The sequence below is a fragment of the Sinocyclocheilus anshuiensis genome, unplaced genomic scaffold (genome assembly GCF_001515605.1).
Source record: "Sinocyclocheilus anshuiensis isolate Anshui unplaced genomic scaffold, SAMN03320099.WGS_v1.1 scaffold209, whole genome shotgun sequence".
Lineage (NCBI taxonomy): Eukaryota > Metazoa > Chordata > Actinopteri > Cypriniformes > Cyprinidae > Sinocyclocheilus > Sinocyclocheilus anshuiensis.
The window spans coordinates 1,352,522-1,375,517 of record NW_015540880.1 but is presented as its reverse complement, the minus strand read 5'-3'; the positions used below and the strand labels follow the sequence as shown (position 1 = coordinate 1,375,517).

The following is a 22,996-nucleotide window of genomic DNA, read 5'->3' as shown; positions in this document are numbered from 1 at the left end:
AAACAGCTCGTTCTAACACGCCCCCACATGTCTACGTCACTGTGTGGGAAGATTTGCATAACCCTGCCCAAATGTTCACGCAAAGAAAGAAGGTGTAACACTGATTCTCGCTGTAGAATTGTTGCCGCCGCCATGTCGTGGAGACGCTGTGTGTTTCGTTGTGAAAGCGAAACTACTTTGTACAACCCAAATATTCAGATGTGAGCAACGCATTTTACGGAGGACAAGGACTGTTTCCTGGGAGAGTAGACTACTGACTCACATAAGTACGTTTTCATTTAAAGGATTTGCCACTGATCATTCAAACGTGAGTTTTGGGCAGCCATATGACCCCTTTAACTTTTGTCGCTTGACTCGCATCGCTTGACAGGCCCACATTCTGTCGCCAACGGTCATTGTCGCTCGTGTCGCCGGAAGTCGCCAGCTCTCCACTGAAAATGAATGGGAGCATGTCGCTTTGTCGCTGTGTGTCGCTGGCAGTGTGAACGGGGCTATAGAAAGGCACTCGCCTTGACCCTTATTACTTGCTTTATTTAAATACACATAGACACCTGTAAGCAGACGGATCCTCTATGTCCTGCGCTGCTTTCTCCATCTCCAGCCCAACCTGTTTTCATGACAGAGTAAAGTGGTAGAGGGTTGAAACACACAAGTACGCAATTACCCACCCACAACTGAAAAAAAAAACTAACCCATGGAGAGGGCACTTTGGCATGTTTGAGTATGGCTTTCTGGAGCTCCTTCTCTGGCAAACAGCTGAAGGAGAAGATGTTGCCATCCTCTCCTGCAGTCAGATCAAATGCATCATCAAAGCTGAAGCTGATGTGGCACACTTGGCCATAGTGGTTGTCATGGATGCTGAGGGCCCAGTACACCTGCATGGAGCTGAGCTGATGGTCCGAGGCCTGTACAGGGTACACCCGAATACTACCATCCTTCATGCCACATAACAACAAATGCCTACTTGAACTAAGACAAGGAGAGTAAGAAATCAGATATGATAAAAATCAACTAATTATTGACTAAAAATATTGACTTGAAATTGAAATCAAACCAGGACACTAATTCCTGGCTCAGTCCTGGGCTATTAGTGTAGAGACAGAAAAATCTCACTTGAAGGTGATGGTGAGAATGGGTTTATGGTCTGCGTCATGCTCAGGTATGAAGGAAAAGGGCTCATCTTTCCTCTCTAATGGATCTTGGCTCTGCTTTTCAGGGAACTTACAGTGGTACAAATACCCTGAGTCATAGCCACCCTGAAAGAGAGAGAGGGAGGCATTTTAGTGACACATGTACAACCGTTAGTTACACTACCATTCAAAAGTTTGAGATCAGTAAGATTTTATAATGTTTTGAAAGAAGTCACCAAACATATATTTGATAAAAAAAATACATTAAAAACAGTAATAATGTTAAATATTATTACAATTTAAAATATCTGCTTTATATTTTAATATATTTTAAAATGCCATGTATTCCTGATTAATTCCAAACTTTTGAAATGTAATGTATGTCTGTGAGTGTATGTACCATAGACAGCCAGAATGACCCTGGTGTTGAGTAAAAGATGCAGTGTAGAGCACTGGGTGGAGATGAAATGTAAAGAGGAGGCAGTTCCTCTTCTTCCTCCTGTAGTTCCTCCTCTGTGGCCTCTGGCTTCTGCTCCTTCAATTTCTTCAAGCGTTTCTCCCTCTCTTTCTTCTCTTTTCTGGCCTGCCTGAGTGCTACCTCTGCATCTCTCTGAAAACAGACATATATCCATGTGCAGCAACATTACAGCAGCAGAACAATAAACAACATAGTCATTACAGACCATTGTGGTGATTTTAGTAATTGTGATTGTATCATCACAGTGCATATTAAGAAATCAATTGTATTAACATAAATGCAATAAATAGAATTAGAAAAATAAAAAACATAAACTGATAAAACTGATAAAACTATTATTTTATAAAAGGTTTTATTTTGAAATAACACATTTAAACAAAATAAAACAAAATAATTTTATAATTAAATTAAATTAAAAACAATACAAACTATAGGAGAAATAGAGAGAGAAAGTAAAAGAGAGAGTCAGCGGATAACCTTCATTTGGGACTTGATGCTGCTGAAGCAGAAATGCATTGTGGGAAGGTCTGAGAGCTAAAAAGGTGTTTCCACTAGTCTGAGCCCCAGGATCAAGACACTGAACTTCCACCACGTCACCAATTTGACAAAAGATCAACAGAGTGTTTTTCTCCTTTAAACACATACACAAACCTCCAGTTTCAATAAATCATATATGAAACGATCACCACAAGAACCTCAGCAAGCTTCACTTGCAAACAATCAACACTCACATGTGACTGAGGTGACCACTCCAGGCCTTAGAACCTGGGACAGTAACAAACCCTATTGCCCTATATCGTTCTCCCACCGTGAAGAAGAAGACAGTGCTGTCTGCACTCTAAAGAGTGAGAGAGCAAAATATCAAACACAGCAGAATATTGTGACACAAACCATGTTCACTCACTCAACCCCTACCCCAGTAGCCATGATCTTTCTAGTTCTCTCATACGTGATGGCGGTCACAGGTGCATTGTGGGGCTTGTGAGCTTGTCTAAGGCGGAGTTCAGCATCTCCAGAGCGTGTGCGTCCTACAACTGGGTGCAAACTCTGAGTGTTATACAGCTCCAAGAGACGTATCACACCATCATCAAAACCCACAACCAGCAGACCCCCGGCAGTGTTCACCTGCAGAGACACACACACACACCATCAGCAAACAATATGCAGACATATGGATGCACAAAATATTGGTACCATACTGGTCATCCTCCGATATTAGAGATTTTTGCATTTATCTGTATTGTTTGATATTGGATATTTATTTTTTATTTGATTAGATTTTTTACATTTAGATTACCTTTTAGAGTTCAGCTTTATTTCCATTACTGAAAACATTTGTAAAGTTTTAGTTTAAATTAAAAATAACAACACTGAAGAATTTAAAACAGTTGATTTTAATTTTTAGTGTTTTATTATTAATTTATTTAGACAAAATAGTATAGTGTTTTTATATTGGCCTTTTTTTTTTATCTGATATTAATTTACATTACCATGTCTGAAGCCCATGTGAGTGTTGTCCCTCCTTGTTTGAAGCGGCTTACTGTGAGCTCTTTCTTTGAAAGAAAGTCAAACACCCTGACTGAGGCTGGGTAAGATAAAAAGGCATTTGTCAATGTTTATAGAAGCACATCATAGGTCTGTGTATGTGGATGTATGTTTGATCAATGTTAAATTAGTTCTTACAGTCCAAGGCTGTAGTGGCCATGAGGTGGCTACTTTCAGAAACATCCATGCCCTGAATGGCACCAGCGTGAAATGAGAAGAGACACTCTGGGTTTTGGGTCCGCAAAACAGAAAACATGCTTATCTGGCCTACCGTGGAAAAACAAAAAAGATTAAGCACCTGTTTAACATGACTCACAATGTTGGAGAATGAGAGAGCCAGATTCCAAATATAGCCATTGGAGTCCTCTTAAAATCAAACACAAAAATATATGTATTCAGACTGGGCCTTAGTTGCTTAAAAACATTGTCAAAAAAGAAACAGAAAAAATTGTATACCCGAGCAAACCAGATGGAGGTTTCTGGGATGGCGCTCTTGACCATAGAGTACAAGCTGACATTACGGCCTATTATTATCTGATTCATGGGTTCAATCTCAAACAGGCCGCTGTCATCAATTGCATCTGTGGTGTCTATGGTCTCCAAGTTCAGCTCTGAGAAAAAAGTGGAGAAACTGCTTTAAAAACTTTCAAAAACCAAAACGTCCTCACCATGTAATAAATTTGCTTCAAATAAGCTTATCCTTTTCAGCAATAGCAACAATCTGTGAAGTAGCACAATTTCTCTGATAAGCAACCAGTACTTACTCTGACTGTTCCATCAGATCCTATGGTCATTAGTTCTCCCTCATCCACGTTAAACTGGTAAATATTTCCACTATGACATGTGCGTCCACCTTTACAGCATAATTCCACCTTAGGAGCATGTTCCCCCACTCTGACCCTGATACAACCTGAGAGACAGAAAGAAAATTCATTTCTTTAAATAAACTTATTCATTTAAAAGGTGTGTAGGTTTGTGTGTGAATATGCAAAATGTAAGAAGGTACTGAACCTTTCCATGGAAGCTTTGGAAGCTCCACATATCCTTCTATATCTGTAACTGTTGTTTTTTCCAAAACTTCCCAGCAACCCTTGCAACTTTAAACAAGTGAAGGTATTAGCCATTTTCCAGAATCTAAAAAAAAAACAAATTCTCTCAGCACATGCATACACTACCATTTAAAAGGGTCAGTAAGATTTCATGTTTTTGAAAGAAACGTCTTATGTTCACCAAGACTGCATTTATTTGATCAAAACTACAGTAAAAACAGTAATATTGTGGAAATATTATTACAGATTATATTATTACAATTTAAAGTAACTGTTTTCTATTTGAATATATTTTAAAATGTAATTTTTAAAACTTAGCAACAGTGTAAAGTCTAAAAATTATTTAATTCTTCAATTTCATGCATCTTGCTGAATAAAAGTACTAATTTGTTTTTAAAAAATCATACTCACCTCAAATCATTGAACCTTAATATAAAAACAAAAAAAACTTTTTAAATGCAAATACATAGGTGATTAGATAATACAAACCTAATGTGCCCAGTACCAGATGTAGTGAGCTGTCCAACACAGTCAGGTGAAAAGGTGACCCTGTAGACTTCCTGCGAAAAGGCTTTATTGCAGTGTCACCTGTTCTTGCCTCCAGTCCCACAGTGCAAGCATGTAGTCTGGAGCTCCACCCACACTGGCCAGTAAAGAGCCATTACGATTACAATCCACAAAACTGTATGTGCTGCCTGTGCCACCCTCAAGTTAAACAAAACAAGCATGTATGATTCTGTCTCAAACCACGTCGTAATCCATCTGATCTGCCTCTGATGTCTGATGTCCTACCTCTAAGGATTCTGTAAGGCCACAGGGACGGGTACTCATATATGATGATGTTAGGCTGATGGCCTTTCTCTGCCACTGCAAAATACTGCTTACTTGGATCAGTCTTTGGAAAGAGAAAAGGAGATATTAGGTCTTCAAGTCCACAATAATCTGTATAGTAACCTCATAATTGTGCATAATAATCCATGTGTACACTATACAGTGTAAAATGAGTTATGATAATAAATGTTAAGTTTTATGACCTTTCTCATGGAAACCATGAGAAATGGAAACCTTTGTGGAAACCATTATACATTTTCAGGATTCTTTAATGAATAGAAAGTGAGTGATTTATTTTAAATAAAATTATTTTGTAACATTATAAATGTCTTTACTTTGTCTTTAATGTCTTTAATGATTTTGATCAATTTGTGTCCTTTTAATATTTTTTTAACTTTTGAATGTGTATCACAGTTTCCACAAAAATATTAAGCAGTGTTTTCAACACTGAAAATAATAAGAAATGTTTCATGAGCACCAAATCAGCATATTAGAATGATTTCTGAAGGATCATGTGTCAGTAATGATGCTGAAAATTCAGCTTTGACATCACATGAATAAATTACATTATAAAATATATTAAAAACTGTTGTAAAATTGTAGTAATATTTCACAATATTACTGTTTTTACTATATTTTTGATCATATCAAATTAAATAATGCAGCTTTGAGCACAAGAGACACTGTTCAAAAAATATTAATATCAATTATTTATCAATATTTGCCTACAAAACCACCACTGGCTCTGCACCCCTTTACCTAAATTCATTACTTCAGACTTATGTGCCCTCTAGAAGCTTGCATTCTGAAAGAGAACGTCACTTTATTGTGCCATCCCAAAGAAGCACAAAATCACTTTCACGGACTTTTAAATTAAATGTTCCCTCCTGGTGGAATGACCTGCCCAAATCAGTCCCAGCAGCTGAGTTCTTAGCCATCTTCAAGAATCGGCTAAAAACACATCTCTTACATCTTTATTTGACCCTCTAACTCTAGCACTCTCTATTCTAATTCTATTCTTTATAATACATGTAAAAAAAAAACTTGTCCCTTTTAGACTTGCACTCTATTCATTTGCTGCTTGTTTTCTTACAAAAAAAAACTAACACTTGCTTTCTAATCTTTTTGTATTCTATCTGTTTTCTTTTAATTTATTATACAATTAACAAAAGCAAAAAAGACCTCTAACACTAGCTTGCTCTATTATTTTTTTATTCTATCGGTTTTCTTTTTGTTGATTATATTATTTAAAAAACCCTTGCTACATGCACTGCGTTAAGCTAACTGAGACTTGTTATAGCACTTGTATATCATTGCTCTTTTGTTGATTTTGACTGCTTCCATTGTCCTCATTTGTAAGTCACTTTGGATAAAAGTGTCTACTAAATGACTAAATGTAAATGTAAATTATTCCAAACTTTTGACTGGCAATACATATATATATACTGAAGAAATGTATAGTATATATTTTCTATAGTGTTAGCTGCTGTGGATACGAGAGGTGCAGCAGCTTCTGTGGGATTTTGGAGTCTGCAGTGATGAAGGGTCTGGAGCACAGTTCCTCATAGCTGTAATCATCTGGGATTGACTTCTTTTGCTCTTCCTCAGGGTTTCCATCACACTCTTCAACCCCCAAAACAGCTGTCTGCTCTGAAATTAAAATGCCATTAAATCAGGAGTATCATGTGAATTCATTATGCATTTGACACACAAATGAGAAAATATACAAGATGAATGTGATAATCACTACTAATAACCGAATAAAAATTTGCTTAACAATGAAAATAATTATTTACATGTCAGTCATAATTGTTTGTTGGGCAAACAGATGTCAAGTTTGTTTTCTGCTGATGACCTAGAGTTAAAATGTTCAAATTTTGTTAAGCATTTTATAGGAATTGCGTTAAAACGATAAACAAACGTGAAGCATATCTCAAACACCTTGTGTTAAGTCAAAATGAGGCATACAAAGTGTTATTTCACCTTGTAAAGTAACTACATCTGTTAGCGTCTCGGAAGCGTCCATCTTCTGCGTTGCTTAGCAACCATACACTTCGCGCAATGCGCACTGGCAATTGTAGCCCAATGTTATTGTAACGAAGCCAGGTGGGTTTTCATTGTCACAACTTCTATTCACAAAATGTGAACGTCAGCGTATGAGTCTTATATCTTATAAATAAATGGTGGAACTGTTTTGTAGCCCTATATAAATTATTCTATATTATAGATTATATAGAATAATAGAAATGATTAGTCTATTGCAGGGGTGTCAAACTCAATTCCTGGAGGGCCGGAGCCCTGCAGAGGTTTGTTCCAACAATGCTTCAACACACATACCATGTAGCTTTCAAATAAGCCTGAAAGACTTGGTTAGTTGGATCAGGTGTGTTTAATTAGGATTGAATCTAAACTATGCAGGGCTCCGGCCCTCCAGGAACTGAGTTTGACACCCCTGGTCTATTGGATGTCTGATCTCATTTTATATCATCAAAATTTTTGACAAAATTAATTTGTAGAGATGCCACTAGATGGCAATACAGCACAGTACTCAGGTAGACGATTTAATAGCACCACAGTGAGGTATATAATAGAAGGATCTTGTCTGTTGACATAAGATTGAAAGCGTCATAAACAATGTCTGAAATTAACAATGAAATATCTTTTACAGAAAGCTGGCATACAAGCACACAAAACACACCCAGCCACTCTATGGTATTGCAGAATGTATAACTATGCTAGCTCTCTTTTCAAATGTGAGCAAACTCACCTGCTCACACAAAAACTGCATCACTCAGCAGTGATTTACAAGCCCAAACACACACTTCTGCTCACACGCACATAAACACACTGTCCCCACTTCTCATAGCTTTAAAATACACATCTCTCTCAAACTACTACTCAGCCTTCACAAGCACACACATAAGCTTTTTATAATATAACCCTGATTGTAAAGCAGAAAGGCAAGGAAGTCAGCATCATGTGGTTTGCCCTTTTCCTGTATGTGAGAGCATGTGTGTGTTTATTGCACATGGTAACAGTGACACTTAAAGACCAGAAACAACACATCTGTGAAAGAATGCAAACACACATAAGCTACATATATAAAAGAGAGAATTGGAGATTGGCCAGTACAGTCATTTCTACTACAAAGGGGTAGTTTCACCTTAAAGGGATTGCTCACACAAAATACAAATTCTCTCACCATTTGCTCACCCTCATCCAAACTTTTCAGACTTTTTTGTTCATTGGGACATAAGAGATGTTATGAAGAATGTTTACGCTCACAAAAAGCCCAATATAGCAACCTAAAAGTGGTCTATGCAACTTTTCTGCTATATTTTGAAACCAATTCTGTCAGTAACAGACTGAAATATACATTGTTATTCACTAAATCACTTGACAGTCATGGCACACAGCAATAAGTACAAAAAATACAGTATATAAAAGTTAAGTTCTTAATTATAAAAAAATATAGTTTCAACTTACTCTTACAAAATGAAGAAAAAATCAGATTTGTTTTAATCCATCTAATGAAGCCACTGTAAAGTGAATCGTTTTATTTTATATCGTAATTGTACTATAATATTTTTCACAGACAATCTATATATAGTTTCACTGTAAATGAATAAATAAATAAATAAATAATGCATTTCAACAAATTTTCCGTAAACGTGCATCCATTGCTTCTCGGGTAAATGGTGGAGACAATCTTGCTGAGAAAGTAAAGTAAATAACCTATAGATACTTTCCTGAACAAGAACACGTAATGTTTAGATTTGTTACAGCCAGATAGACGCAGATAAACCTCGTGCTCACGTATACTTGTTCTAAATTATGGCATCATTTTCAGTTTAGTGTGGGGAAGTCGTGGCCTAATGGTTAGATTAACTCGTAACCCAAAGGTTGTGGGTTCGAGTCTCGTACCGGCAGGGATTGTAGGTGGGGGGAGTGAATGTACAGCGCTCTCTCCCACCTTCAATACCACGACTGAGGTGCCCTTGAGCAAGGCACCGAACCCCCAACTGCTCCCCGGGCGCCGCAGCAAAAATGGCTGCCCACTGCTCTGGGTGTGTGTTCACGGTGTGTGTGTGTTCACTGCTGTGTGTGTGCACTTTGGATGGGATAAATGCAGAGCACTAATTCCGAGTATGGGTCACCATACTTGGCCACATGTCACATGTCACTTCACTTCACATCTAGCTCTTTAACCCGATACGGACTGTGTGCGTGGGTGTGAGTGACAGTGGGTTACTCACTAATGACTCATCCTTGTAACCAAAGAGGTCGTTCTCTCCCCTCCCTCGTGCATGAACTCACTGTTATCTGAGGTGAGTCACCTGGCAGGCTTGTTTGTGTTCGTAACACACACATAGATACACATCTGTCCTACTTGAAAACATATTTTTCGAAAGCAAAAGTAAACTTTAATTACAAATGCGGAGATCTCAAACAGTATTCATGAGGTCTTCAAAAAACGAATTTAAATGGGAAAAATAGTTAGAAAACATCTTAACTCGAGTGAAAATCCATAAATTGTGGGTTTTGTAGCAAAGTTTGAAATATCTTTTAGGAAATTACTAGTTGTTTTGAAGACAGAACTAAGCTCTCACTTAACAGTCCAGCCCAAACCATCTATATCTATATATCTCTGTGAATAAATATGCAAATTATGTTATTGTGCTGCTAGTTTAATCTCCTCTTTGTCAAAAGTAATCGTTCTTACAGCTCCGCCCCCTGCTGTGAAACTTAATTAGTATTTGTACAGCCTGTGCCCAGACTGTCACTCAAATTGCACATACTATTATTTATGAAAAAAAACTTAAAGCAGAATGTGACTGTATATGTGTGTGTTGGGAAAAGAGAGGCTAGCCTGTGAAAAATTAATTCCCTTGTCTGCTCGCTCTAACTAGCCCGCACAGCAGGAATCAGACTTTGATATGTCTCTTATTTAGAAAAAAAATAACAATTGCACTTGCAAACACGTCCAAGCACAATGTGACAATCAGTTGACAGTGCGCACTTGGACTATTTTAAGCCTTAAGCCTCCCTATACAGTGCTGTCTGTCTGTCAGTATGCAAACGTCATGAAGCATCTGTGTATGTGTTCATATGAAGGTTTAGACATAGATGAGGGCAAAGCAAGAGTCTAAGTATATATGTGCGTGTTTTGTGAGTTAGTCAGGTTAGCACAGAGCATTGATGATGTGCTCTGCGGGGGGGTAAGCCGCCTCATAAATCTCTGGATTTTTGCTCTTTCATGGAGGGTCTGCAACAGGAATGATAATGAAACATAAGAGACAGTGTCCCTGTCTATCATACGCACACATGCGCACACACATTCTCAAATATCTACTTTAGACATCTCTTTGAGCAGCCGGTAGAAATAGTGTTGTGGAAGTGCAGGCCAAGGTTGCAAATGCAGAAGATTTTCCAGTGAAGTTGCAGTATGCAATAAGCATTTCAATTCAGATATTTTTTTGTCTTTATGGCGAAATCCTCGTGTTCTGTTTGGGGTCTCACAGATTTAATTGCTCAAAATACAGTGAAATATCAGGTTGCTGATGAAAATGAAAATTGTCATAATTTACTTTTTTATGTGGAACACAAAAGAAGATATTTTGAAGAATATATCAACTGTTGGACCTATTGACCTTTATTGTACGGACAAAATATAATGGTTTGGAACATCATGACTGTGTTTAATGATGACATAGTTTCAATTTTGGGTGAATTATTCATATATGGAAAAAAGTTTAATCTTAACATTACATTGCTCTCTATGAGATATGTTACATATGTTTGGTGACTGAGACCCATATTTTCATTGTGATCAAAACAGAAACAGCAGAGCTGGATACCATTCTCGTTTCTAAATACTTTCTTTTGGTTATTTGCTTTTAGTTCAAACAGATGGTTAAGGATTCAATAATATCTATATGTCTTATGGCTTTTGATTTAGTTAGAGGAACTTATAATAATTTAATGGGAAAATAAGGTTGTTATTTTTTTTTAAACTGCTATTGGATTATTACCATAAATTAAAAATTATCATTGGGTTTCTGGGACCGAAACATAAACGCACAGTCTCAACAGATCACGAGGGTTTGGAAAATTTGAATTTAAATTTACAAGTAAACATCTGTCTGTTAAGCATTTAGATTCTGCCTGATTTGCATGATGATGATTATACAATGTGATTTGGTTTATTTTAATAGAATTTTCCTATCAGTGTCAGGTTGCTGTCACGGTAACATTAAAAATAATTTGTATCCATACAGTGTGCAGAGAGCAATTACTTGTAGTTTATATGTATAACAACAGTAGGTCTTGAACCATTGGAATAAGCTTTGAAGCTAAAAATCCATTGTGTTTGAAAGCAAACGGGAGGGGTCACTAATGAGAGGCCATTATTGTTGCATGCTTGTGTTTGTTTCTGTCACAAATAGCCTGTTGCAATATATGTGCAAAACTTATTTTACATTGTAAATTATTTCAAGCTCATTGAGGCTCATTGAGGCTCATTTACATTGCTCATTTAGGCCTTCTATAGTTTTGAAAATGACCAACAAACATGAGATATTTCTGGCCATGCTATTTTTGGAAAACAGCCTGTTATCTCAAAACATATGGCGTAACAGCAAGCCACGGAACTGTGTTCTGCAGTCTCGGTGCCTCCTATTGAATCCTGTTAGTAAATATGTATCTGTATAGGTTAAATGCATAAATAGAGAACCTTTCCGTTTTGTAAATTTAAAAAATGTAATGACAGATCAGCCAATCAGCTTTATGGGGTGAAGAAAACATTTTAAAACAGAATATAATATATTAAACAGAAATAACATGAGTTATGAATTTTGACTAGAAATTCATACTGTTGTGAATGGTGATCACTAATGTATTTGCTCTGCACTCAAATTTTAAAATGAAAACAATTTAAAATGTTAAACTGAATTTATAGTTATTGTTATTTTGTAAGAAGTTTAATTGTATATTGTATTATTTTGCTTTTTATTTTTATATATTTTTTTATTTAATGAATATGGCCGTTGATGCTGATATGGCATTAAAAAAAATAAACTTCAAACAATTTTGCTTTACCAATTAGTTTTCATGTAACATTGCAATGAATATCATAACAGGCTACAATAAAGGACAAAACATAGATAAATACAAAGCAAGCAAGAAAGAAAATAAAGCCTCAATGACAAAGAATAAAACAAAAAGGAAGCTGGAGTTGGACAAAGGCAGGAGCGTCTGGCTGCAGAGAAAAAGAAAACAAGGGAGACGCTTTTGTGAGGAGAGGGTGCGGAGCTTCGCAGAGGTGAGTCAAAGTGACAGCCGAATGAGAGAGTGTCGGTCTGGGTCTGTGTGTGTAGGGTAAACCCTTTAGTCCTGCAACCCGCTCTTCTTTAGCCGAGCACTGAGACCACAGCATTTCCCTAATCCACCCGCTCTAAAGCGACCAAACGGCTACTCACAAACCCCATAATGCACGGCAGCCTTTAGGCACAGGGTCATTAACATGATATTAGGTTCCAGACACAGACCAGACCAGAGTGTGTGTGTGTGTGTGTGTGTGTGTGTGTGTGTGTGTGTGGGGTCATTAACATGATATTAGGCACCAGACACAGACTAGAGTGTATGTGTGTGTGTGTTTGTGTTGGTTTAGCTAGTGTGTAAGCTGCACTGGTCCTTTCATTGCCCTCTCAGTCTGAAGAGACCGAATGTGACAGTCTGACTGTGTGTAGCGAGGAGAGACTTCGCTATTATATTGCATGCAAAAGCAGTGCTGGAGCAAGTACATTTAAATAATACCATGTTATTAGGTTTTGTGATAATACTGAGCGTGTGTATATCAATAAATATGTTTCTAGCCCTAATAACAAATTATGATGTGATATACCTGTAAATGTCAATTAAGCTTAACAAAAAAAGGCAGGTGCTTTTGTTTGCATGCATTTGAGTTATTTAATTCAATTATAAAGTAATGTGGTTTAAAATAAAATAGAGTCATGTGTCTTTATCTTTTAGGATTGCTCCAGTAGTATGACCTGGATTTCTCCCTATAAGTTGGCCTAAATATTTCTAAGGTATTCTGATATGTTTTTCTTTTTACGTAATATAAAACGAATGCTCCTTATATCATTCTCTTTGCTAAGTGAGTCTGTTTCTGGCTTTCACAGCTCTAGGCCCATGCTGTGCACAGTTGGGGGGCCTGAAACTCCAGCAGTCACTTATTTAGGGAAAGAAAAGCGAAATCTTCAGTCTTCCAGCCTCACTTTCTTCTTACAAAGCCACAGAGGACTGAACACAGTCTTGGTCTGCTTATTAATTTTCTTTTAACATCATCATATGTCCTTCTGGACTCAGACGTCAACCCTGGATCAGGAGATTCCAGTTTGAGTTAATCGACATGCAAAAATTCCAGCCATGACAACTAGCTGGGAATAATATATATTTCTGAGCAGGAGATGAAGATCTGAGGTATGTAAAAGTTAGGGTTTGGTCATAATTAATTCTGTGTACGCTGGTCTGGCAAGACACTGAGTTTCTAACGCAATTCCCATTTACACTCATTATAGAGGCATAATGATGGCTTGATAAACACTTTATGATAAAATGAGAGGTTTGAAGAGATTCGTCGTAATTCAATCAATGCGGTTCCTGATACAGCTTTTAGGAGCTGATCAATATTTACCTCACCTCTCTGGGTGTGCGGTATAACAGCAGCTTTGTGGTGAAATATCATTTAAAATCAGCATATGCTCATGTTTTCAGATTCTGCTCTGTGCTAATATTGGCTCGTGTTCAAATCCTCGCCATAGCGGAGAGTGTGGGATATTTGGTTTGGTGGGTAGCCAGTGCTGAAAATGCCATAATAGTCACTGCAGGCCTAGCAGCAAATAAATTTACAACCTATTCATAACGTGAATATGGGTTTGAATACAGGCTAAATGGTTTGAAATTTCTCTTGTCTAAATCTGTGATTTATAAATCAACCCTAAAATATAACACACTTTCCTCAGCTCAACATGACAAAGAATTGTTACGGCATCTTTCATCCATCCGAGTGCAATATACTCAAAGTGTAAATGTAAGTCTTTTTAGTATCTTTGTACTGTTAGATTTAACACAAGCAAGGGCATGAAATGGGCTGTTTCGTTGCCCGTTGCAGTATAGCAATAGGATGATTACAAGGCTTTAGTAGATGAGGTGAGAAGTGCAAACTGTTATTAGATGAAAGACAATTTAAAATCCCTTGTATCCATCTAGAAGGAATGCAAGAGCACTGGTATTAGACAGATTCACATGAAACACAGGCCTAAACAGGAGCTCTATGAGTATTAAACTGTAAATTCTTGAATATCCCTTTCAGTACAATATGACTTCATTCTGAGTGTTAATCTGAACAATTAGGTGAACATTTCTAAGGCATGTAGTGTGTAATATTTAAAACATTTGATATTTCAAAAGAATAAATCACTTTATGATGTTTCCTTTTTTAAATGAAGTCTTCCATTTCTGTGCAACAAAGAACACCTCAATAATTTTGAATGTCCATAGTAGATCTGACATTTTCTTTATAATTTCTTTAGTTTTTCCCCCCAGTTCAAACATCAAACATAGCAAGAGAATGAATTAAATAAGACTGTAATAAAAATAATTTGACGTTATATAATTTTGTCAATTGCATTGCTGCATATGAAAATAGGCAGCATAATACTGGGAGTCTTCGTGATTTTACATTTATATATATCACAGCTTTGATCTCTGCAATTTTTCTCATTTGTGAATGTCTAAAATTAAGGCACACCTTGTACTACGCCTACAGCTCTGAATCATACAAACAAATGTAACGAATCAGAAACTGTTATTTTGTGTTTAGGTGATTTACTAACCAATCAGAGATGCAGAGGGTGACTGAAACTGTGCTGGCTTGAAAGAGGTGCAATTTGAAATATAATTACCAGCAGAATAATTAAAATAATTTAGTTCATTTCATACCACAGGTTATGCAACCCTTCTGAAACATACAATTTAAGATTAATCAAGAAAAACCACAGATCTAATCGAATAATACCAGACCAAATATCATATTTACTCTGAAAGTCAAGCCTGCTGTAGGGGAAACTATCCATCCGAATTGATCCTCAGTGTACATTGCTATTGCCCTGTACATTTTCTCTCAGAACTGAACATCATCTGTTTGTCCATCTATAAAGTCAGGCAGCAAAATGGAATTTATGTGTCCTTTGATATAAAATGAGGCCTTCATCTCAAAGGCTCTTGTGTCCAAGGGCATCTTAAAGTGATGGGCTATATGGGATATTCTTGTATGGTATAATACAATCTGGAAAGGCACAGACATAAATTTCCACTTATTTTCCACCCCTTTTTTTTCTATCAAGGTTAACACTAGATGAAGGTTATCATTCCAGCAGCAGCTAAGAAAGCTTTTGTGTACATTGAAGATACAGGTATATTGGGTGTTTTACAGACACGTCTTGATGTCAAGGTTGTGCTGACAGCATGTATAAGTGTGTGAGTGAGGAGTGTATGTGTGATGAGTTTTTAGCTTCACCCCCTGCTGTCTTTAATCAATACTCACATTAAACAAAGGTAGATAATTCCCTATATAATCTGTTTAGCATTCCATACAAGCTCACGATGAGTGTATGCACTCTAAAATAAGCCTTCAGATACTCACAAAGATGGTAAATCTGTGTGCATGTGAGTATCCTACGTATTCGCTATGTATATTAAAAATCTGTATACGATTTTTTTTAAAGAAGTCTCGTATGCTCACCAAGGCTGCATTTATTTGATCAAAAATACAGAAAAACTTTAATATTGTGAAATAGTGCTAAATTTTTATTGTTACAACAATCAAATAGAAGCATTTCTTATTATCAACGCTGAAAACAGTTGTGCTGCTTCATATTTTGTGGAAATGGTGATACACTACCATTCAAAAGCTTGCGGTATATAAGATGTTAAAAAAAAAGAAATTAATGCTTTTAAACAGCAAGAATGCAAAAAAAAAAAAAAGTGATCAAAAGTGTCTGTAAAGATTTTTATCATGTTTATAATTAGATATTTATGATAATTAATGATATTTATAATGTTTATAAATTTATGATTTTAAATAAATGATGTACTTTAATCCTGAATAAAAGGTATCACCATTTCTGGAAAAATCAGTACCACAAATTTCAATATTGATAATAAGTAATAAATAATAATAAAAAAAAATTGAGCAGCAAATCAGAAAATGTTAGTTTCTGAAGGATCATGTTACACTGAAGACCTTGAGTAATGGCTGCTGAAAATTCAGCTTTGTCATCACAGGAATAAATTACATTTTAAAATATATTAAAAATCGAAAATGGTTATTTTAGTTTATAATATATCACAACATTGCTGCTTTTACAGTATTTTTTATTAAATAAATGCAGCCTTGGTGAGCATAAGAGACTTCTATTCTATATAAACATTTAAAACATTTAAATTTTAAACGATATCAGTATTTTATTTGCCTTACCTATAAAAAAGTTTGCAAAATTGCATCTGTCCTTTATTACAGTCTATAAATAATGCAAAGTGCAGCATCTGTCACAGGATGATGTCCTATTTTTTGACACACATATACAAGTGTTGTGAAAACCGACAGTGGCGGTGTGAATGATGCTGATCAGAGGAAGAACATCTAGTTATGCTGTATTGAAGCAAAATCCAGTGGCAGGCTTCGCTTGTCTTCTATCATTCTCTGAGACAGAAATACATATGCACATTTTAGATCTGATTCTGGATGTGATTATAAGGGGATGAGGAGCAGGAGGAGGAGGAGGAGGAGGATGTGAAATGGAGAGAAATTAGCCTCCAAAAATGTATTGCTATGGTTTCAGTGATATGTGTTGTTGGAGATGCGTAGCTTTCACAATGCTTGTGCTCATTCACTCACACTCACATAAAGCCTATTCCAGGAAGTTCAATTTATTTTTAGTGGCACTAGTATGCTTTTAATTACTAGCATAACTGTTTATGACTTATTTTTGAGAAAATAAAACAGACAAATGTCATTTCATAACAAGATTGACACTGCTTAAAAGATATTTCATAAAACAGGGTGGGACAATACAGTTTACTGTAAATTGCAAAAAGCCAACAAACCTAATAATGCGTCATTTCTAGATATTTGCTCTATAGTTAGATATATTGACCAATACCTGGTTACTTTGTGGTTTCTGTTGTCCAAACCTTCCCCCTCTACTATAAATGGGTTTGTATAAAAGTGATGTATAAAAAAAAGAAAAATGGCGCCAATTCAAATTATTATTTTTTTGACTGGTAACAGAAAGAGCGAACAGCAGAAATAGTATAATTTCTGCAATGGTCAACTTTTGTCTAGCACATGTTTACATTGAAACGCAATTAAAATCAGCATAGTGAAATGTAGGGATGTAACGATTCACTCAACTCACGATTTGATTCGATTCACGGTTTTGATTTCACGATTCGATTCGATTCACGGTTTTATTTTATTTTTTTACAAAATTAGATTAATTAAGACAAATTATAAATTAAATGTGCATGTCCTTTTATTATTGCTTGGACAAAATGCTGCACATTTCTTTGTGAATCCTTGGTTTCCGCTGTAAACAAAGCAGCGCTGAACTTATGAACTTTAATATGCGTTATACAGAGGCAAGATGAATAGAAAAAATACCATCTAAACTTTTCTAAAGACAGTAAGTTCCCCTCAGACATGGATTCATATAAACTCCTACCCCTAAATGAATCGCGATTTGTTTAGCATCTCAACCGATTTGAATTGTCACATATTTTAATCGATTTTCAACTGGCTCGCGGTTAATCGTTACATCCCTAGTGAAATGCAAAAACAAAACACGTTTTAAGTGAACCGAGCGCATTTGTGTTCTGTGATGCTTTTTAATTGATTTTCTATGTGAACATGCACTAGACGTCTTTGACCATTGTGCTGTCTTGATATTTTTTCAACATCTCGCGCATGAGTGCCAGTTCAAAGAAGCTCATATTTGAACAAAGTTCAAATGAGTTCAACTTTTAAAAACACACCTGGACACCCTGTCTTCTTTTCCATTCTTTAACATTGTGGCTTTGCAGTTGAATACTTTTGCACCAAAATCGGCCCCAAACAGTCAGTTTGCACCAAACACGTTTTTTTTTGTTGTATTTCATTGCGCTTTTTAAAATTGTGTTTTATGTAAACATCCACTAGACAGACGTCTTTGAATGTTGCTCCGCTTTTTCATTGTCTTGTGCATGAGCACCGTTGTGAACACGTTTCAAAATTCTGCTTCGATCCGTCTCGTGTTTTTAAACGTAAGAACACGTTCGGTGTGAACAAGCCCCAAGGAGGCCTATAATATCATTAATCCAGGGAAGGGAAGAGTGTGCATTTGTTTGTGGGCATGTGTGCAAAATATGGATGGTGAACGAGTGATAAAGAATTAAATAAAATCCAGACTCCTTATCCAAGCATAATCCTGCATTCTTTTCTGGCCAAACGTCCCGCTGTTCATTTGAAGAGCCGCGATGCCAGCCGAACCCCCTCACTTCTCATCTCACACATTACCAAAACTCCAGGGTTGCGTCATTTGCCGAAAAACACAAAAAATATATCTGAAGCCCTCTTTTCTAAGAAAGAGCATAAAGTTTTTTTTTTTCCTTTTGTGCCAAGTCCTTGTACTCCTTTCACACTGGCCACCAAACCATGCCTAATGGCTCCTAGGGAGAAGAGGTCCAGATTGGAGCGTGCATATGCCCCATCCCAGGAGAAACGAGAGATGAACTCAGAAATGGATGCGAACGGTGAACGTTAGCAACCACAGTCACTCTCAGATTCTCTGTTTTGGGTTATATACTGTAAAGCCAATTTAATTAGAAACGTGCTTTTTATAAATATACTGCAGTTGTATATCTGGGTTACTAATATGTGAATCTGACACACCAGGAGTGGAAGAAGTTGCACTTTACTATGGGTAAGATTTTGCTTGAAAACATTTGACTATGCTAATGTTTTGCTATTGTGGGCTTGAAGTAGAAATCAATGATGAAGATATATTATTCAGGCACATAGTGTTCAAGAGATGACAGTGAAAAGAATAATTTTGGAATGCATTATAAGATATAGAAACCAAAAGATCAAAATGAACTTGTGTGATGATAATGGATTCAGTTTGCATATGATGTAATGAAATGGATTTCATAAAACTGAGAATATAAATAGCAGTTTCATTGATTATTTTGAGGATTTATGCATTTTCATTATCACGTATTGAATTCATATTTTTAAGCGTAGGTTTTGCCTGAATTGTGGACCAAATGATAGTAAAACACTTTTTTGTTCTTACCAGTCAGTGGTCTCAATGGGGAAAAACAGCTTACTAAAGCATGTTTTAGTTCAAATTTTAAAAAATGCAATAAGGTAATTGTGAGGGTTTGATTTAGGTAAATAGGACAGAAAATGTAATTAAAAATACATAGGAAAATATCATAAAAATAAGTGTGTGTGTGTGTGTGTGTGTGTGTGTGTGAGAGAGAGAGAGAGAGAGAGAGAGAGAGAGAGAGAGAGAGAGGGTGGGTATGTGTGTGAATGTCTGCAAACTGAGCATGAGCAGAAGGAGAGGATTAGATCATTGGAGAGGATGGGAGAAAAAAAGGACAATAGTCAAGCAGTATATAAATGAAACCAGTAGGAAAGAAAAGAGCAAAGTCTCCATATAGTGTATTGAATATAATGTACCATCAGGAATTTCTGCTTAGTGGGAAATACATGCCAAAAAAGGAGAGAAATTAGAAGATATTTTTTATTCAATCTGCATGGGTTTGTTCATTTAAATACTCTATGATGTGTTCACAAGCATGCAAATGATAATATTACATGAATAATGTTTGAACCAACCACACATGAGAGTTTATTTAGTGAAGCACAGGATTGTCAAAGCTGTATTACGAGGCGGCCGATTCCCTACATATGTTCTGCTGTTTACACACACACACACACACACACATCTCCACTTTTTAAGGCGAGGAGATGAGAGTTGATTGATTTGCTGCTGGATTTAAGGTGTGCTCTGGTTTTTAAGAAGATCCCTCCAAAAAAAGTAAAAAACAAATGCAGTTGTGTGAAAGCAGAACAAGATATGGAGTCTATATTAAGATGACTCGAGGAGCCCTCCTTCGATTTCTGTGGCGTTTACGCTGTAAATGTAAATTTGATATAAGGTGAAGCTAGCATGGCATCAATATGGATCATTTATCTCCTTTTTATTTTTTTATCCTCTAATCTTCATTACAAAGGCCTCAGTCTCACTGATTTCCTGAGGATACAGAGTGTTGATGTGGGACTGTGTAATTTGTATTACATAAAAAAAGAATGTGATGAGAATAAAGATTACAATAACATGTTTGATCATTCATTTTTGTTCCATATTTGTATTTGTATCCAAATTTTAAATAGATATGTGTTTTTTTATTCTTTAATTCATGACAAACAAATTACAGTTTATTGTGAAATAATTAGTTATACAAAATATGTTTGCAGCAATTGTAATTTATTGCCTAAAAATGAATTAATCACTTGTCATGCCATTTTATAACACAGTATAGATTTAAATTGTTGATTAGGTTTTTTAATCCTTTATTTAATCCAGCATTACTTTTATAATTGTACTGTAATGTTAAAATGGTTCATGCTAAAAATATATTTTTGTTTAATGCTAAAAAAGCAACAGATCCACTCCAGTATAAAATAAATAATCAAATATTTCCCTAAAATACTCAAAGCAAAATTGTGAGATGTAACAAAATCAATATATTTCTAAGATATTGTTTCTGTATCTGCCCATGAAGGTAGACGGATGGATTCTGTAGGCCACAGTGAATTTGGCAAGTCTGTACTAGGGAATGGTGTGCTAGGGAAATAGGGAACAGGAGGAGGTTATTAAAATATGACTGTTTGAGTCTTGCTTGACTACCTCACACCTGGTACTCGCAGCATGAACTGGAACTGAGGTGTACCTCTTACCAAAAGAAAAAAAACAGCTAAATAAAAAGAAAACGGGTAGCTTTCTCTTTGTTATTTTCTTGTCTTTTTTACTATAAAGCTGCATGTATTTTTATGATTTATATTCCATTGAGTAACAGAAACATAAGAATTTTTTTCTTTAAAAAAACAGTGGTAATGATTTTATTTTCAAACTAAAATGATTTTCACAATAATGCAATTACCAGACCTGTATATGTTCGAGTTATGTATTTTTAAGGAGAACAGGCCCATAATATAAGAGATGGTATCTGTTTTGGGAGCGGGTCATGGGGGTCGGCCTGATGAAAGGCATAAAGCACTCAAAGTTGTTAAGGGCACTCCCACCATTCAGAAGCACTTAGTGTGGCCACTCCTTAAAATGTGCACACACAATTACCATTTGATAGTGATATGGAAACACACACAAGCACTTACAAACACTAATGGTTTTAATTAATACACTGATGACATTTCCAGATGTTTTATTACACTGGCTTCAAGAATAATGTGCTAACACAAATTAAGTGTATGCATCTATAAAACAATGTGATCTCTAAATTGCATCCAACCTGAGGCATGTTATGTAAACAATAGCTACATGCTATTTATTATGTCTCTATCTACCTAGTAAACTGGTGTAACTGATGATACTTGCTGTTAAATGTGACTGTACATCACCTGTGGATAATTAATGTTTAACATTTATATTAAGAGAAATTGATGTTCACTTGTCAGAAGTGCTAAACACTTTTTTTTACCGGGTACTGACTGTTGAATAGTGACATGAATGAAGAGCGTACACACACACACACACACACACACGCACACCTAACATCTGCAGAATACATAGTGATTAAACCTGCAGCCTTAATCGGCACTCTCAGTGTTAGACAGCTGCTGCAAGTCTCAGTTATCTGATTTAATACATTTGTTCATTTCTCATTTGGAGTCTATGTGTGTTCCTTATTGTATAATCATCATATTTTAGTCTGCCAGGTTTTAAACATGATATGTGAATTTCAGATGGACATGAATTTTATGTTTATCTTTGATTGTTAAAATAATTAAAAAAAATTATTTACAGCAGTTGTGCTTTCCTTTTATTTCTTATGTATTTATATTGTGCTGTTTTTAGGTTGGATGTGAAGTGTTAAATGCCTTTGTAAACAGGAAATCACATTATTTTACTTATTATTATTATTAAGTAAAATCACATAAAGAAAAAAAAGTTTCAAAGCAAAGAGCTAAATTTGCTAAAGTAAAAAGAATATTGTTGTTTTCCAAACTGACTTATTAGTCCGGTTAAATTAAATAGCGAACACTCGCTATAACCCACAAGATATACAGTGATAGCTGTAGGTCTACTGCATGAGCAAAACTGTTACAGTGTTCAGTGCCCGTATGGTCCTTATGATTAAAAATATATATATTTAAAAGATAAAGCAGTATAAAAATGTTACAAGAAATTTAGTTATAATCCAAAAAAGGGTAAAAAACGGTGTAAGTTGAGTTAACCATCCTGCAGCATGAGCAGGGTTTCCTGTATCCCTAATACAAATGTTACCTTTGTATAGCTGCTCCCGACATCCCATTCAAAACACCCACATTCCAACCTAATGGACGCACCTCGTCCTTCCTGTAGCTGCTATATTACTCCGCGCATACCACATTCCCGGTGCCGACTTAAAAACATCTAGACATCAGACGAGGCACTCGGAATAAAATAAAGTTTTTGTTGATTATCAATTGTCACTTTATACATATAATACTAACGCTTAGCTCTATGCTGGACTGAGCCGCTGCTGCGCCCTATTTTTTTCGGGTGCGGTAGGATACATGAACTGCATTCCTAGTATAAGAGCTGCGTCTGAGCGACGCCATTTTAAGGTCT

At 36.0% G+C, this 22,996-nt stretch overlaps 1 pseudogene; it reads right to left on the bottom strand.

Moving 5' to 3' along the window:
• Window positions 1–3,465: 3,465 nt before the first annotated feature.
• On the bottom strand, window positions 3,466–7,821 carry LOC107688388 (cilia- and flagella-associated protein 44-like; annotated as a pseudogene).
• Window positions 7,822–22,996: the final 15,175 nt, after the last annotated feature.